A 19,013-nucleotide genomic window follows, 5' to 3' on the forward strand; every position below is an offset into this window, starting at 1 on the left:
GTATAATTGCTTCACAATACTGTGTTAGTTTCTGTTGTACACCAAAGTGAATCAGCCATATGCATACATATGTCCCCATATCCCCTCCCTCTTGAGTCTCCCTCGCACCCTCCCTATCCCACCCCTCTAGGTCATCACAAAGCACCGAGCTGATCTCCCTGTGCTATGCTGCTGCTTTCCACTAGTCATTTTACATTCGGTAGTGTATATATGTCGATGTTACTCTCACTTCACCCCAGCTTCCCCCTCCAACCCTGTGTCCTCAAGTCCATTCTCTATGTCTACATCTTTATTGCTGCCCTGCAACTAGGTTCATCAGTACCATTTTTTTTTTTAGATTCCATATATATGTGTTAGCATACGGTATTTGTTTTTCTCTTTCTGACTTACTTCACTCTGTATGACAGACTCTAGGTCCATCCACCTCACTACAAATAACTCAGTTTTGTTTCTTTTTATGGCTGAGTAATATTCCATTGTATATGTGTGCCACATCTTCTCTATCCATTCATCTGTCGATGGACATTTAGGTTGCTTCCATGTCCTGGCTATTTTGTAAATTACACTACTTACATTCTTATCTCGCCCTTCTACAGTTCTCTTAGCTCAGTTTGAGTCTTTGACTTAATTCTATGTTTTATTAGAAACTTGCCCTTTCTTCACAGATAACAAATGCCATATTTTCCAGATCCAGTCTCTCTGATGATAGGGAAAAGTAATAAAGCCATATGCGTGTATATATATACACACACACACACACACACACACACACACATATACACGGCTGCATTTTCAAGTACTTTACAGCATTAAACATAGATAGGATAAGTGGAGTTTCTTAGCGGTGCAGTGTCTTAGAATTTTAGGATTTGTTTTACATACATCATAATCACAAAAAAATAGAAGTTTTCCTTTTTATTCTTCATTGTTAGTTTAAGTCACTGAACATAGTTGTAAAATATATTAGACATTCTCTTGGAATAAGCTACAGACATGTTAGGACATTATGAAAGAACAAAGATTTATGTGGAAAGAGTCAATAAAGATTCCAAAGACCACAATCATCACAGAGAAATTACTCTGTTTTTTCACTTCTCCCAATAGAGGTTTTAATTAACACACTCTGAGAACAGCCATGGAACAATGCAGAGGAAAGTCTATGGTTTTAGAGCAGGGTCAGAAAACTTTTTCTGCAAAGGGCAAGTAGTGAAAATGTTAGGTTTTATGGGTTATAGGATTTCTATCACAAGTACTCAATCCTGTCATTGTAGTGAAAGCAACCATAGACAATATATAAATGAATGAGCATGGCTGTGTTCCAATAAAATTTTATTTATAACCACTGAAATTTAAATTTCATATAATTTTAATATATAATAATATATCAAAATATTATTATTATTTTGATTTTGTTTCGATCATTTACAAATATAAAAAAAAATTCCTAACTTACACACCATACAGAAAAAGGCAGTGGACTGGATCTGACCACAGTTTGCCTACTTCTGCTTTAGAGCTAAGCATTCCCACTGGGTCCTTTGTGGTGGAGACGTGATCTGAACACCGGCATTCAGTGTCACATGTGATCTAACATATCAAATACAAAAGGGAAGAGTTTGAGGGTTTTCTTTCACTTCAAAGTCTAGGATTGAATGGCCAAACATGATTTAAGAGATTTATCTTCAGCAGTCAAAAGTCACTTTCTGGAAGGATCATAACGGTTTTGTAATTTGGAGTTTCTTCATGCAATATTCTGTGATAATCTTGCCAGAATACAGCAGTGACGTATGCCAACATTGTCAAGATTCTGACATAGTGCTTAAATGAGGCTTAACTAAACAAATAATTTAAAACTCTGCAGTTCACAAGTAAATGCCCCTTTTCTTCTGGGAATTCCATATTTAGGAAAGGGAGAATTTACTTCTGACCATTATAAGAAGACTTAATCAAATTCCAATGCTCCATAAGAATAAACCATTTTGCATTTGAAAAGAAGGACAAATCCTAAAAAATACAAGGACAGCCAAGGCCCATCCTTAGGGACTTAAAAAGAGTGTGATATGGGAGGAAAAGTTTAAGTGATAGAATGAAGTCATGGAGTCAGCTTTGGATGAGATAAAATAAAGCCCTTTCATATTAAATTAAATTGATATACACTCAGGAAACATTAGCCTAAACCAAAAATATCAAGGGAAAGACTAATCAAATACTCAAAAAGAGGTATTTAATTTGCTATAATCTCCTAACACCTGAGCTCTCAGGCAAATACTCTTTACAATTTAATAGGTCTTATTTTTGTGCTAAATCTGATTTAAGTTAGTAAAGTCATGTCTGCAAATATAGAGCAGCAAGACTTCTCCACATCACGTAGTCCAGATCAAAGAAGTCCTAGTGGCAGCGGTTCTAAGAGTTGAAAGAGCTGAAGTTGAAAGAGTTCACATAGATGAACTTTTCTTTTCCTATATAAAAATTAAAGACAATGCTGAAAGCAAAGTAGGATGTTGGTCATTCATCAGCTGGGATAGATTCACCGCAAGTCTTGATGAGGAAAATAGCTAGAAACTGCGTGACTCCTGCATATATTTAAACCAGTTGTTCTTTCTGGTTAATGTGAAAACAAAGTTTAAATGTCTTAATTAATTTTATTTTCTACTCTTTTATAGTTTTAGCCCTGTCCCTCAAAGGAATATAACTGAGTAGTCTACTTACTACTCACTATTTAAAGCTAAATTCTCCACTTAATAGATATAATATAGTATAAGAAACTCCTGGCTAATTTTATGGACATGTACACAGAACAGTTCACCAGTTAGCACAGTGTTTAAACATGTCCTCTGCTTAAAGTAAAAGCACAGAACAGACCTTTCCTTGTCAGGACCAAGAGTTTTTACTGGGATCGGAGAACTCTAAATATATAACTTGTAAATGTGTCACTTTCTAACAATGTCAGGGGGACTTCCCTGGTGGCACAGTGGTTAAGAGTCTGCCTGCCAATGCAGGGGACACTGGTTCGAACCCTGGTCCGGGAAGATACCACATGCCGCGGAGCAACTAGGCCCGTGCACCACAACTACTGAGCCTGCACTCTAGAGCCCGTGAGCCACAACTACTGAGTCCGTGTGCCACAACTACTGAAGCCTGTGCGCGTAGAGCCCGTGCTCCACAAGAGAAGCCACCAAAATGAGAAGCCCGTGCACTGCAACAAAGAGTAGCCCCCGCTTGCCACAACTAGAGAAAAACCACGCGCAGCAACGAAGACCCAATGCAGCCAAAAATAAAATAAATTAATTAAAAAAAAATTTTTTTTTAATTTAACAATGTCAGGTAATACAGAAAACACATCTATGGAGTGACTTCAGAGTTTGGAAAGAGGTCCATTTACCTATAAATTATTATATGGGGGCTTCCCTGGTGGCGCAGTGGTTGAGAGTCTGCCTACCAACGCAGGGGACATGGGTTCGAGCCCTGGTCTGGGAAGATCCCACGTGCCGCAGAGCAACTGGGCCTGTGAGCCACAACTACTGAGCCTGCGCATCTGGAGCCTGTGCTCCGCAACAAGAGAGGCTGCAATAGTGAGAGGCCCGCGCACTGCAATGAAGAGTGGTCCCTGCTCGCCGCAACTAGAGAAAGCCCTCGCACAGAAACGAAGACCCAACACAGCCAAAAAATAAATAAACTAATTAATTAATTTTAAAAAATTATTATATGGAATGTAATTTGAATCCTCCTCTTCAATGCCATCATTACCTGCATCAGCGATGCACCATGCACCATGCACTCTACAGAGAGTTACATCATGAAGAAGCACAGTCTTTGCTTTGAGGAGTTAATAATGTAATGAAGAGAACAAGATAAATGGTCAATCATCACCTTTATCACAGTTACCTATAGAGGAGTACACACATAAATGGCCATGTGTGAAGGTGGCCATATGTTTATTGTTGCTTTGGTTTTTAAAAATAATACCTGTTCAGGGAAATAGCCAAGATGGTAGAGTAGGAAGACCCTGAGCTCACCTCCTTCCATAGGCACAGCAAAATTACAACTATTTACAGAGCAATTACTGATGAGAAAGACCTAAACACTAGCAGAAAAGATCTTCTACAATTAAAGATGTAAAGAAGAAACAATAACAAGATGGGTAGGAAGACTGCAGAAATGCAGTATAGTCAAAACTCATACCTCCAGGTGGGTGGACCCACAAATGGGAGGATAATTATAATTGCAGAGGTTCTCCTCAAGGAGTGAGGGGTCCAAACCCCACACTGGTCTCCCCACTTTGGGGTTTCCTGCACTGGGAAGATGAGCACCAGAACATCTGGCTTTGAAGGCCAGCAGGACTTATTTTTGGGAGAGCCAGAGGGCTGTAGGAAACAGAAACTCCACTCTTAAAGGGCACACACAAAATCTCACTCACTCTGAAACCCAGGGAAGAAGCAACAGTTTGAAAGAAGCCTGGGTTAGACCCATTTGCTGATCTTGGAGAGTCTCCCAGAGAGGCAGGAGGCAACTGGAGTTCACTTTGGTGGACATAGATGCTGACAGCAGCCATTGTGAGGAGCTCATTCTACCATGAAGGCAATGGTGCTTGCAAGTGCCATTTTGAAGTTTTCCCTCGAGCTTATTAGCACTGGGACCTGACCCCACCCGGTGTCAGAACAAGTACTTGGATGCCTAAGGTCAGCAGCTAGCTGGGCAGGGACACAGCCCCACCCACCAGCAGGCCAGCTGCACTAGGACTCTCTGAGCCCCTAGATGCCACCAGGATGTGACCCATCTACAGAAGGCCCAGGACCCAGCCTTGCCCAACAACGCACCAGCACTGGCTCCAGGACCACCTGGGCCCTGCCCCCATCCAACAGTGGGCAAACATCAGCTCTGGGACACCTTGGGCCTCAGCCTTTGCCTGAGGATCTGACCCCACCCACCAGCAGGCTGACACAGGCTTCGGGATACCCTAGGCCTTGCAGCCAGCCATGTCAGGAACCAGCCTGCTCACCAGCAGGCCAAACCAGCTACAGGACCCCCAGGGTCCTGTAGCCAGAGACCACAAGATACAGCTCCATTCACTAGTGACCTGGCAGTAGCCCAGGGACCCCCTGGGACTTGACCCCGCTCACTAGTTGGCCAAAGCCAACTCTGGAGCACCAGGGGCCTGCATCCAAATACCACAGAATTCAGCTCTACGCAATAGTGGGCCAGCACTAGCCTCAGGATCCCCAGGGTCCTGCAGCCGGAAACCCTGGGACACAGCTCCATCCACTCCTGGGCTGACACTAGTACTGGGACAAGCCTCATCCACCAGAGGGCAGGCACAATCTCCGAGACCCCTAGGGCCCAGCAGCTAGAGACACTGGGACCTGGCTCCACCCAACACTGAGCCACCCAGAGGGTCCCCAGGCCCACCCACCAGTGGGTAAACACCAGCTTCAGACCCCTGGGCCCAAAAACCAAAGACCCCAGGACCAAACTCCACCCACCGGAGGACCAGTACTATACCCAGGACCAAACCCCACCCACTATCAGGCTGACACCAGCTTTGAGACACCTTAGGATCATCAGCCAGCCACCCCAGGATCCAGCCCCACTCACCAGACAGTCTACACCAGCTTTGGGACACCCCCTGACCCTGCAGCCAGCCATGTCAGGAACCTACCCTGCCCATCAGCAGGCGGACAGTAGATGCAGGACCCCTGGATCCAAAAACACAAACCCTAGGACCTGGCTCTGCCAACCAGTGAGCCAGCACCAACCCTGGGCCCTCAGGGGCTCTGAATCAGCTGCTCTGTGACAGAGCTCCAGCCACCAGTGGCCAGTAGCTTCCACACAAGGCAGGGTCTGACAACCAACCAGACGGGGGGCAGCCATGCCAACTGGACTTCCCACAGTAGTCAGCCACCTATAAGACCCATGCAGACCATGAAAGACCCATGCAGCCCACCAAGGGGGCACCCCTAGAACATATAGTTCTGGTGACTAGAGGGGAGTACGCTGCTGCGACATATAAGATGTCTCCTACAAAAGGAGAGTTCTCCAAAACTAGAAAATGTAACCAACCTACCAACTACATAGAAATAAAAACAGTGAATTAGGCAAAATGAATCAATAGAAGAATATGTTTCTAACGAAGAATATGTATCTAACTTTATCTATCTGTAACGATAGATATGTTTCTATCTATCTTCTAAGATAAAACCTTAGAAGAAGAACTAAGTGAAGTAGAGACAAGAAATCTACCCAACAAAGAGTTCAAGGTAATAATCATAAAGATGCTCAAAGGCCTCAGGAGAAGAATGAGTGAACACAGTGAGAATTGTACAAAGAGTTAGAAACATAAAGAACAAGCAGAGCTGAAGAGTATAATAACTGAAATTAAAAACACACTAGAAGGAATCAACAGTAGTTTAGATGGTAAAGAGGAATGGGTAAGCAAACTAAAGAACAGAATTTCAGTGGAAATCACTGAAACTGAACAGAAAAAAGAAAAAAAGAATACAGTAAGTCCCCTACATATGAACCTTCAAGTTGCAAACTTTCAAAGAGGCAAACGTGCATTTGCATGTTCAATCATGTAAGTTATTTCACGTGTCTGGCATACATTATCACCTGCGTGCATCCTCTACAAGTGACTGTGCTTTTGTGTACTATACTGTACAGTACTGTATAGAGTACAGTAGTATAGTATCTTTATTTCAAGGCCAGGATGTCCAGAAGCAAGCGTAAAAGAAGCAGTGATGTAGCTGGTACTACTGTACTTTTCAAGGTACTGTACTGTAAGATTAAAAATATTTCCTTTGGGTTTCCCTGGTGGCGCAGTGGTTGAGAATCTGCCTGCCAATGCAGGGGACATGGGTTCGGGCCCTAGTCTGGGAAGATCCCACATGCCACGGAGCAACTAGGCCCGTGAGCCACAGTTACTAAGCCTGTGCGTCTGGAGCCTGTGCTCCACAACAAGAGAGGCCGCGATAGTGAGAGGCCTGTGCACTGTGATGAAGAGTGGCCCCCACTTGCTGCAACTAGAGAAAACCCTCGCACAGAAACGAAGACCCAGCACAGCCATAAATAAATAAATAGTTTTTTTAAAAAGTTTCCTTTATTTTTTGTGGGGTTTTTTTAATGTATTATTTGTGTGAAAACTATTATAAACCTATTACAGTACAGTACTATATAGATGACTGTGTTAACTGGGTGCCTAGGCTAACTTTGTTGGACTTACAAATTGGACTTACGAACGTGCTCTCGGAATGGAACTCATCCGTATGTAGGAGACTTACTGTAAAAAGAAAAGAGACCTCTGAAACGACATCAAACATACCATCATTTGTATTATAGAAGAGAGAGATAAAGGGGCAGAGAAATTATTTGAAGACATAATAGCAGAAAACTTCCCTAATCTGGGAAAGGAAACAGACATTCTGGTCCAAGCAGCACAGAGAGTCACAAACAGGATCAAGCCAAAGAGGACCATGCCAAGCACATTGTAATTAAAATGGCAAAAATTATAGATAAAGAGAGAACATTAAAAGCAGCGAGGGAAAAGCAACAAGTTACATACAAAGGAACGCCCATAAGGCAATCAGCTGACTTGTCAGCAGAAACTCTGCAGGTCAGAAGGGAATGGCATGATATATTTACAGTGATGGAAGAGGAAAACCTACAACTAAGAATAATCTACCTGGCAAGGCTTTCCTTCAGATTTGAAGGAGAGATCAAAAGTTCTACAGACAACCAAAAGCTAAAAGAGTTCAGCATCATGAATCCAGCTTTACAAGAAATGTTAAAGGGACTTTTCTAAGTAGAAAAGAAAAGGCCACAACTAGAAATATAAAACTTATAAAAGGAAAAATCTCATTGCTAAAGGCAAATATACAGTAAAGGAAGTAAATCAACCACCTATAAAGCTAGTAGGAAGGTTAAAAGAAAAAAGTAGTAAAATCATCTGTATCCACAATAAGTAGTTAAGGGATAAACAAAACAAAAAGATACAAAATATGAGGTTAAAAATAGTGAATGCTGGTTGGGGGGAGTAAAAATGCAGGGTTGTTAAAATATTTTTGAACTTAAGGGATAAGCAACTTGAAATAATCATGTATACATATAGATTGCTATATATAAACCTCATGGTGACCACAAGCCAAAAATCTATAATATATACACATACAAAAAAGAGAAAGAATCTAAACATAATGTAAAGATGGTTATCAAATCACAAGAGAAGGGAGCAAAAGAAGAAGAAAAGAACAAAAAAGAACTGCAAAAACAACTCCAAAACAATTAACCAAGTGGCAATAAGTACATACTTATCAATAATTACTTTAAATATAAATGAACTAAATGCTCCAATCAAAAGACATAGAGTGGCTGAATGGACACAAAATCAAGACTCATATTTATGCTGCCTACAAGAGACTCACTTCAGATCTAAAGACATACACAGACTGAAAGTGAAAGAATGGAAAAAGTTATTCCATGCAAATAGAAATGAAAAGAATGCTTGGGTACACAATATTTATATCAGACAAAATCAAATTTAAAAGAAGACAATCAAATTTAACAAGAGACAAAGAAGGACATTACATAATGTTCAAGGGAGCAACAAAGAAGAAGATATAACAATTGTAAACATATGCACCCCACACAGGAGCACCTAAATACATAAAGTAATTATTAACAGACACAAGGAGAGAAATTCACAACAACACAATAATAGTAGGGGACATCAACACTCCACTTACATCAATGGACAGATAATCCAGACAGAAAATCAATAAGGAAACACTGGCCTTAAATGACACATCAGATTGAATGTACTTAATATATAGAGAGCATTCCATCCAAAAGCAGCAGAATACATATTCTTTTCAAGTTCAAATGGAAAATTCTCCAGGATAGATCTCATGCTAGGTCACAAGTCTCAGTAAATTTAAGAAGATTGAAATCATATCAAGCTTTTTTTTCTGACCACAAGGCTATGAGACTAGAAGTCAACTACAAGAAAAAAACTGCAAAACACACAAACATGTGGAGGCTAAACAATATGCTATTAAACAACAATGGATCACTGAAGAAATCAAAAAACATCTGGAGACAAATGAAAACAAAAACACAAAAATTCAAAATCTATGGGATGCACAAAAGCAGTTCTAAGAGGGAAGTTTATAGCAATAGAAGCCTACCTCAGGAAACAAGAAAAATCTCAAATAAACAATCTAACCCTATACCTAAAGGAACTAGAAAAAGAATAACAAACAAAACTGAAAGTTACTAGAAAGAAAGAAATAATAAAGAACAGAGAAGAAATAAATAAAATAGAGACAATTTTATTACACAAAAAGCAAAGGAAAATGAAAGAATGAAACTAAGAGCTGGTCCTTTGAAAAGATAAACAAGATTGATAAAACTTTAGCCAGACTCATCAAGACAAAAAGAGGGCCCAAAACAATACAATCAGAAATGGAAAAGAAGTTACAACCAACATCACAGAAAAACAGAGGATCATAAGATATTACTATGAACAATCACACATCAATAAAAATGACAACCTAGAAGAAATGGACAAATTCCTATAAATGTACAATATCCCAAGACCAATCCAGGAAGAGATATAAAATATGAACATCTCAATTACCAGTAATGAAACTGAATCAGTAATATTTTTTAAATCCCCCAAAACAAAAGTCTAGGACCAGATGGCTTCACAGGTGCATTTTACCAAACTTTTAGAGAAGAGTTAACACGTATCCTTCTCAAACTATTCCAAAAAATTGCAGAGAATAGAAAGCTTCTGAACTCATTCTACGAGGACAGCATCACCTTATACCAAAACCAGACAAAGATATCACACACACACACACACACACACACACACACACACACAGTTACAAGGCAATGTCACTCATGAACATATAAGTAAAATTCCTCAACAAAATATTAGCACACCAAATTCAACAATACATTAAAAGGATCATATACCATGATCAAGTGAAATTTATCCCAGGAATGCAAGGCTGTTTCAATATCTGCAGTTCAATCTATGTGATATACCACATTTACAAAATTAAGAATAAAAACTATATGATCATCTCAATAGATGCAGAAAAAACTTTTGACAAAATTAAACTGCCATTTATGTCAAAAACTTTCAACAAAGTGGGTATAGAGGGAATATACCTCAATATAATTAAGGCCATATATGACAAGCCTATAGCTATCACCATACTGAAAGCTTTTCTTCTAAGATCAGGAACAAGACAAGGATGTCCAGTTTTGGCACTTTTACTCAACATAGTATTGGAAGTCCTAGCCACAGCAATCAGACAAGAAAAAGATAAATAAAAGGAATCCAAATTGGAAGGAAGAAGTAAAACTGTCACTGTTTGCAGATGACATGGTACTATACATAGAAAATCCTAAAGATGCCACCAAAAAACTATTAGAATTCATTAATGAATTCAGTAAAGTTGCGGAATACAAAGTTAATATACAGAAATCTGTTGCATTTCTATACACTAACGATGCTCTATCAGAAAGAGAAATTAAGGAAACAACCTCATTTACAATCACATCAAAACGAATAAAACACCTAGGAGTAAATCTAAGGAGGTAAAAGACCTGTATTCAGAAAACTATAAGACACTGATGAATGAAATTGAAGATGACACAAACAGATGGAAGGATATACTGTGCTCATGAATTGGAATAACTAATATTGTTAAAATGACTATTATACTCAAGGCAATCTACAGATTCAATGCAATCCCATCAAAATACCAATGGTATTTTTCACAGACCTAGGACAAATAATTCTAAAATTTGTATGGAAACACAAAAGACCCCAAATAGCCAAAGCAATCTTAAGAAAGAAGAACAAAGCTGGAGGTATCATGCTTCCTGATTTCAAACTATGTTACAAAGCTCCAGTAATCAAAACAGTATGGTACTAGCACAAAAACAGACACATACATCAATGGAACAGAATATAGAGCCCAGAAATAAACCTACACTTATACGGCAATTAATCTATGACAAAGGAGGTAAGATATACAATGGAGAAAAGACAGCCTCTTCAATAAATGGTGTTGGGAAAACTGGATAGTTACATGCAAAAGAATAAAACTAGACTACCTTCTCACATCATGCACAAAAATAAATTCAAAATGGATTAAAGACTTAAATGTAAAACCTCAAATCATAAAACTTCTAGAAGAAAACATAAGCAGTATGTTCTTTGACATTGGTCTTAGTAATATTTTGTGGATATGTCTCCTCAAGCAAGGGAAAAAATGCAAAAATAAAGAGACCACATCAAACTAGAAAGCTTTTGCACAGTGAAGGAAACTATCAACAAAATGAAAAGGCCACCTACTGAATGGGAGAAGATATTTGCATACAATATATCCAGTAAAGGGTTAATATCCAAAATATACAAATAACTCATATAACTCAACATCAGAGAACCAAACAACCCAATTTAAAAATGGGCAGAGGATCTGAATAGACATTTTTATAAGAAAAACATACAGACGGCTAACAGGCACATGAAAAGATGCTCAACATCACTACAGGGAAATGCAAATGAAAACCACAATGAGATATCACCCTATACCTGTCAAAATGTCTATTATCAGAAAGACATGAAACTAATAAATATTGGCAAGGATATGGAGAAAAGGGAACTCTCATGCACTGTTGGTGGAGATGTAAATTGATACAAACACTGTGGAAAACAGTATGGCGATTCTTCAAAAAATTAAAAATAGAACTTCCATATGATCCATCAATTCTAGTCCTGAGTATTTATCTGAAGAAAATGAAAACACTAATTAGAAAAGATATAGGCACCCCTATGTTCATTGTGGCATTATTTATAATAGCCAATATATGGAAGCAACCTAAGTACCCAACAATAGATGAATTGATAAAGAAGATATGGTATATATACAAAATGGAATAGTACTCAGCCATAAAAAAGAATGAAATCTTGCCATTTGCAACAACATGGATGGACCTAGAGATTATCATGATAAGTGAAATAAGTCAGACAGAGAAAGACAAATACTGTACGATTTCACTACCTGTGGAATCCAAAAAAAAAAAAAATGAACAAACATAACAAAAGAGAAACAAAGTCACAGGTACAGAGAACAAACAGGTGGTTGCCAAAGGGGTGGGGGATGAGACAGATTAAGAGGTACAAACTTCCAGTAGCAAAGTAAATAGGTCATGGCTATGAAATGTACAGTGTGAGGATTATAGTCAATAATTAGGTAACATCTTTTTGTATGGTGATAGATCATACTAGACTTATTGTGGTGGTCATTTCAAAATGTATAGAAATATCAAATCACTATGTTGTATAGCAGGAACTAATATTCTGTTGTAGGTCAATTATACTTCAAAACCAACCAATGAACCAAACAAAAGAACTCATAGAAAAAGAGACCAGATTTGTATTTTTTTCTATCTCTTTAATGTTGTATCTATATGAGATGATGGATATTCACTAAATTTATTGTGGTAATCATTTCATGATATATGTAAGCAAAACCATTGACATACACCTTAAATTTATATAGTGCTGTATGTCAATTATATCTCAATAAAACTGGAAGAAAAACATTCTCCTCTGTTTCTATTTCACTAAGTATCTTTCATTATTTTACCTTAAAATTTTAATTAAAATAAGACACACAAATTGAAAAGTACACTGGGGTAACCTGCTAATGCTTCCTAAAGATACGTCCACATCCAAATACCTAGAACCTCTGAAAGTCATCTTATTTGGAAAAAGTGGCTTTGCATATATGATTAAATTATGGATTCTGAGATGAGACTATACTGGATCATACAGGTGGGCCTTAAATGCCATCACAAGCATCTTTATAAGAGAGAGGCAGAGAAAGGTTAGAACATACAGAGGAGAAGGTGATGTGAAGATGAAGGCAGAGATTGGACTGATGTAGCCTTAAGTCAAGGAGTGCTGGCAGCCACCAGCACCTGGAAGAGACAAAGAATGGATTCTGCTCTAGTCTCTGGAGGAAGTGAAGACCTGCCAGCACCTTTATTTCAGATTTTTAACCTGTAGAACTGTAAGAATAAATTTCTGTAGCAGCCCTTGGCAACGAATACATGTACAGACCAATGTGTGCTACCCAATGGATTATCAAAAAAGCTAATATTTATAACTACCATCTAATTCAAGAAAGATGGCTAACATCCTATAAGTGTCCTCTTATTCTTCTTACAACTTTTTCCATCCCCCCTAAATGTAACCACTACCTTGATTTCTATAACCATAGTTTATTTATGCCTGTTTTGAACTTTAAATAATTCACACTTATCTGTTGTACATTTTTTTCCTCCTTAGTATTATATTGTAAGGTTTATCCATGTTACTGTGATTAACTACAGTTTGTTCATTTTCATTACAGAATATTATTCTATTGCATGTCTAGACCATAATTTATTTATCCATTATACTATTGAGGGGGCATTTAGGTTGTTTCCAACTTTAGGTCAGCATAAACAATGCTGCTATGAACAGCACTGTTCATATGTACACATCTTTCTTGCTTTCTTCCTTCTTTTCTTCCTATTTATTCTCAGGTGTAATTACTGGGTTATAGGGTTTGCATATGTTCAACTTTAGTAGATAATGCCAAACAATGCTGTTGTACTGATTTACATTCCCTCCAGCAGTGTGTGAGGGTTCCTGATGCCTCATATCCTCTTCAGCATTTGGTATTCTTAGTCTTTTACTTTCAGGCTTATTTTTCCCATTTTAAACTTTAGCTGTTCTGCTGGGAGTGTAAATGCATCTCATGTACATTTAAAAAGATATATACAAACTTTTATATTAAGAAATGAAATACAAAATAGCAAAAATTTGTAAGTGTACAACTCAATGAAGCGAAAGTGTCTATGATACTGCCATCCAAATCAAGAACATTACCAGCATCCCAGAAGTCTTCCTCATATTGGCTGCTATTACACTTTCTCTGTTCCTCAAAGGTAACCAATAACAATTTCTACTCTATGAATTACTTTTATTGCTTTTGAACTTTATATTAATGAGATAACAGAATGTATAAATTTTTGTGTTCATTGACAGGGCCTAAAAGAAGTGACACGCCAGCAAAAGTGCTCAGATCTTAGGTTCTAAATACCACTTTCCAATAAAAAGAACCAAAGCTCCTTGGAGAAATGGCTGATTTCAGGGCTTGAACAGGAAAATTAATCTGAACGATCTTGTGCCAGAAAGTAAGAAAGTACTTTTAAAAAATGGAGGCATGTCACAAGGACTTAGGAGTCAAAGTGACACAACACTTAATGGTCAGAGTTGGAACAATTTGAGCAACAAAATAAATAATCACAGCATTATATTATAACCCAAAGAATAAAATAGATGTCCATGAATTCATGCTAATATCAATAAATGTTGGAGAGGGGACAAATCTTTCTTAGAGAAGAAATTCAATTAATAAATGCAGAAAGAATGAAAGAAATAGAAAATCCCCATTAGAATACCATGGTAATAACTGCCACAGACAAATTCCATTGATGAATGCTAAAATTAGTGGATGAAATTTTTAAAGAGGAACAGGATATTTGCATAGCCTCCAGTAACTTTCCTGAAAATGTTTTTAAATTACTCTAGTAGTTTTATCACATTTCCATAAATTCCTTGATTTTCCTCTTTCCATGAGGTGAAATTAATCCCTCTCCCCTTGAGTGTGGGCTGGATTTAAGGACTCACTTCTAATGAATAGAGAATGAAAAGAGAAAATTAATAACTTTACAGTGGAGAAACCTGCAGACACTACCATAATCAAATGATCAAGGTTAACATCACCGGTGATGCCACGTTGATAGCATGTACTCCCTGATATGATACAATGAAAGGTGCTTGCCTTCTGTGATGTTCTTCTCAAAGATCCATTACTTCAGTCTAATAATGAGAAAACACCAGACAAATCCAAACTGAGGGACATTCTACAAAATATCTGATGAGTACTCTTCAAAAGTGCTTAGGTCATGAGAGACACGGAAAGACTGAGAAACGACCACAGATTACAGAAGATTAAGGAGGCATGATCACTAAATGCAACCTGGTATCCTGGATGGGAACTTGGAACAGAAAAATGCCATTAACAGAAAATCTGGGAAAATCTGAATAATGTCTGTAGTTTAATTTATAGTATTATTGATCAATTCTTAGCGTTGATGGGTGTCCCATAGTTATATAGGGAAAGCTGAGTAAAGGATATGAGAACTCTCTGTAACATCTTTGCAACTCTCTGTAAATCTAAAATGATATAAGAAATAAAAAGTTAAAAACAAGAATCTGAACTGTGTAAAAAAAAAAAACTAGAAACAAAAATCCTTCAACTGGTGGGTGGATAAACCATGGGACATCCATACAGTGGAAGACTCCTCGGTAATACAAAGGAATGAACTATTGACACACACAACAACATGGGTGAATCTCAAATGTATTATGCTCAGTAAAAGAAGCCAAACTCAAAGTCATGTATGATTTAATTTTTATGACATTCTGGAAAAGGCAAAAATGTAGTGATGAAGAACAGAGTAGTGGTTGCTTGTGGTAAGGGCTGGTAGGGAGGAGTTCACTGCAATGGGGCAGCATAAAGGATTTTTGGGGGCAGTAGAACTGTTCTGCAGCTAGATTGTGGTGGTGGTTACACAACTCTATTTGTCAAAACATAAAACTGTATAACATAAAAAGTCAATTTTTCTACATAAAAGTTGAAATGAAATTTTAAAACAAAAAAATTAAAAGTTGCTGAATATCTTGACACTAATAATTTTATATATTGCAAATACAGATAGAAATCTACTATACATATAAAGTTATATATAGAAAATTTATACTTCATCAAAATGGAGGCAAATTAAAATAGAAAGCCTAAATAATGTAACAATTTAAAAAATACAATTGACTGTAACAATTTTCTCACAAAGAAAACATCAGACCATGATGGTTTTACCAGGAATAGACATTCCAACTCTAAATAAATAAATAGACATTCCAACTCTAAATAATAATACCAGGAATAGACATTCCAACTCTAAATAAACTATTACACAGCATAGAAAAAGAGAGAAAAAATTCTATTTTATAAAATTAATGTAACTTTGACATCAAACTCAACAAGAATAGTATAAGAAAATTATCTCTCATGAAAAATGATGCAAAATTAAATAAATACCAGGATCAAGTAATGTATAAAATTAAAAGTTGATACATCAGGATTGAATTGGATTTATCCTACAAATTCAATTTGAATTTAACATTAGAAAATTAAGTCAATAATCACACTAAAATATTAATGTATTAAAGGAGAAAAGCAATCCAATCATCTCAGTACAGAAGCAAAAAAATGTTTGAAAACATTCAACAATCAGTCATGACTTAAAAAAACCAACAAATTAGCAAACTAGGAATAAAAGGAAACCTCTTTACCTCAATAAAGAATTCTATAAAAACCTATAGCAAACATCTTACTTGGTGGTGTTGAAGTAAATCCCATTACTTAAGGACTTCTGAAGTGTTGAAACCATCCCTTTAAAATCAGGAACAAGACAATGACATTCATTATCCTCACTTTTGTTCAATCTCTAGCTAGTGCAACAAAGCATATTTATATATATTTGTATATATGTGTATATATGTGTGTCAGGGGGTAGGCTTTGCAAGGGAGAAAACAAAACCTTCATTAATCTCAGGTAATAAAATTGTCTACTTCAAAAATTCAAAGGGATTCCAAATAAATTATTAGTATTAATAAACTATCTAGCAAGTTTGCTAGACACAAAATTAACATATGAAAATAAATTGTGTTGCTCTACATAATTAAACATTAAAAATGTAATTTTTGACAGCAACAGTCAGCTCTACCCACCACCAGAGCCTCCCATCAAGCCTCTTAAATAGCCTCAACCACCAGAGGACAGACAGCAGAAGCAAGAAAAACTACAATCCTGCAGCCTGTGGAACAAAAACCACATTCACAGAAAGATAGACAAGATGAAAAGGCAGAGGGCTATATACCAGATGAAGGAACACGATAAAACCCCAGAAAAACAACTAAATGAAGTGGAGATAGGCAACCGTCCAGAAAAAGAATTCAGAATAATGATAGTGAAGATGATCCAGGACCTCGGAATAAGAACGGAGGCAAAGATCGAGAAGATGCAAGAAATGTTTAACAAAGACGTAGAAGAATTAAAGAACAAACAAACAGAGATGAACAATACAATAACTGAAATGAAAAATACACTAGAAGGAATCAATAGCAGAATAACTGAGGCAGAAGAACGGATAAGTGACCTGGAAGACAGAATGGTGAAAATCACTGCTGCAAAAAAGAATAAAGAAAAAAGAATGAAAAGAAATGAAGACAGCCTAAGAGACCTCTGGGACAACATTAAACACAACAACATTCGCATTATAGGGATCCCAGAAGGAGAAGAGAGAAAGAAAGGACCAGAGAAAATATTTGAAGAAATTACAGTCGAAAACTTCCCTAACATGGGAAAACAAATAGCCACCCAAGTCCAGGAAGTGCAGAGAGTCCCATACAGGATAAACCCAAGGAGAAACAGGCCGAGACACATAGTAATCAAATTGGCAAAAATTAAAGACAAAGAAAAATTATTGAAAGCAGCAAGGGGAAAATGACAAATAACATACAAGGGAACTCCCATAAGGTTAACAGCTGATTTCTCAGCAGAAACTCTTCAAGCCAGAAGGGAGTGGCATGATATACTTAAAGTGATGAAAGGGAAGAACCTACAACCAAGATTACTCTACCCAGCAAGGATCTCATTTAGATTTGCTGGAGAAATCAAAAGCTTTACAGATAAGCAAAGCTAAGAGAATTCAGCACCACCAAACCAGCTCTACAACAAATGCTAAAGGAACTTCTCTAAGTGGGAACACAAGAGAAGAAAAGGACCTACAAAAACAAACCCAAAACAATTAAGAAAATGGTCATAGGAACATACATATCGATAATTACGTTAAACGTGAATGGATTAAATGCTCCAACCAAAAGACACAGGCTTGCTGAATGGATACAAAAACAAGACCCATATATATGCTGTCTACAGGAGACCCACTTCAGACCTAGGGACACATACAGACTGAAAGTGAGGGGATGGAAAAAGATATTCCATGCAAATGGAAATCAAAAGAAAGCTGGAGTAGCTATACTCATATCAGATAAAATAGACTTTAAAATAAAGAAGGTTACAAGAGACAAGGAAGGACACTACATAATGATCAAGGGATCAATCCAAGAAGAAGATATAACAATTATAAATATATATGCACCCAACATAGGAGCACCTCAATACATAAGGCAACTGCTAACAGCTATAAAAGAGGAAATCGACAGTAACACAATAATAGTGTGGGACTTTAACACCTCACTTACACCAATGGACAGATCATCCAAAATGAAAATAAATAAGGAAACAGAAGCTTTAAATGACACAATAGACCAGATAGATTTAATTGATATTTATAGGACATTCCATCCAAAAACAACAGATTACACTTTCTTCTCAAGTGCGCACGGAACATTCTCCAGGATAGATCACATCTTGGGTCACAAATCAAGCCTCAGTAAATTTCAGAAAATTGAAATCATATCAAGCATCTTTTCTGACCACAACACTATGAGATTAGAAATGAATTACAGGGAAAAAAACGTGAAAAGCACAAACACATGGAGGCTAAACAATACGTTACTAAATAACCAAGAGATCACTGAAGAAATCAAAGAGGAAATCAAAAAATACTTAGAGACAAATGACAATGAAAACACGACGACCCAAAACCTATGGGATGCAGCAAAAGCAGTTCTAAGAGGGAAGTTTATAGCTATACAATCCCACCACAAGAAACAAGAAAAATCTCAAGTAAACAATCTAACCTTACACCTAAAGGAACTAGAGAAAGAAGAACAAACAAAACCCAAAGTTAGCAG

This window comes from Balaenoptera acutorostrata, chromosome 4 (assembly GCF_949987535.1).
Source record: "Balaenoptera acutorostrata chromosome 4, mBalAcu1.1, whole genome shotgun sequence".
Classification (NCBI taxonomy): domain Eukaryota; kingdom Metazoa; phylum Chordata; class Mammalia; order Artiodactyla; family Balaenopteridae; genus Balaenoptera; species Balaenoptera acutorostrata.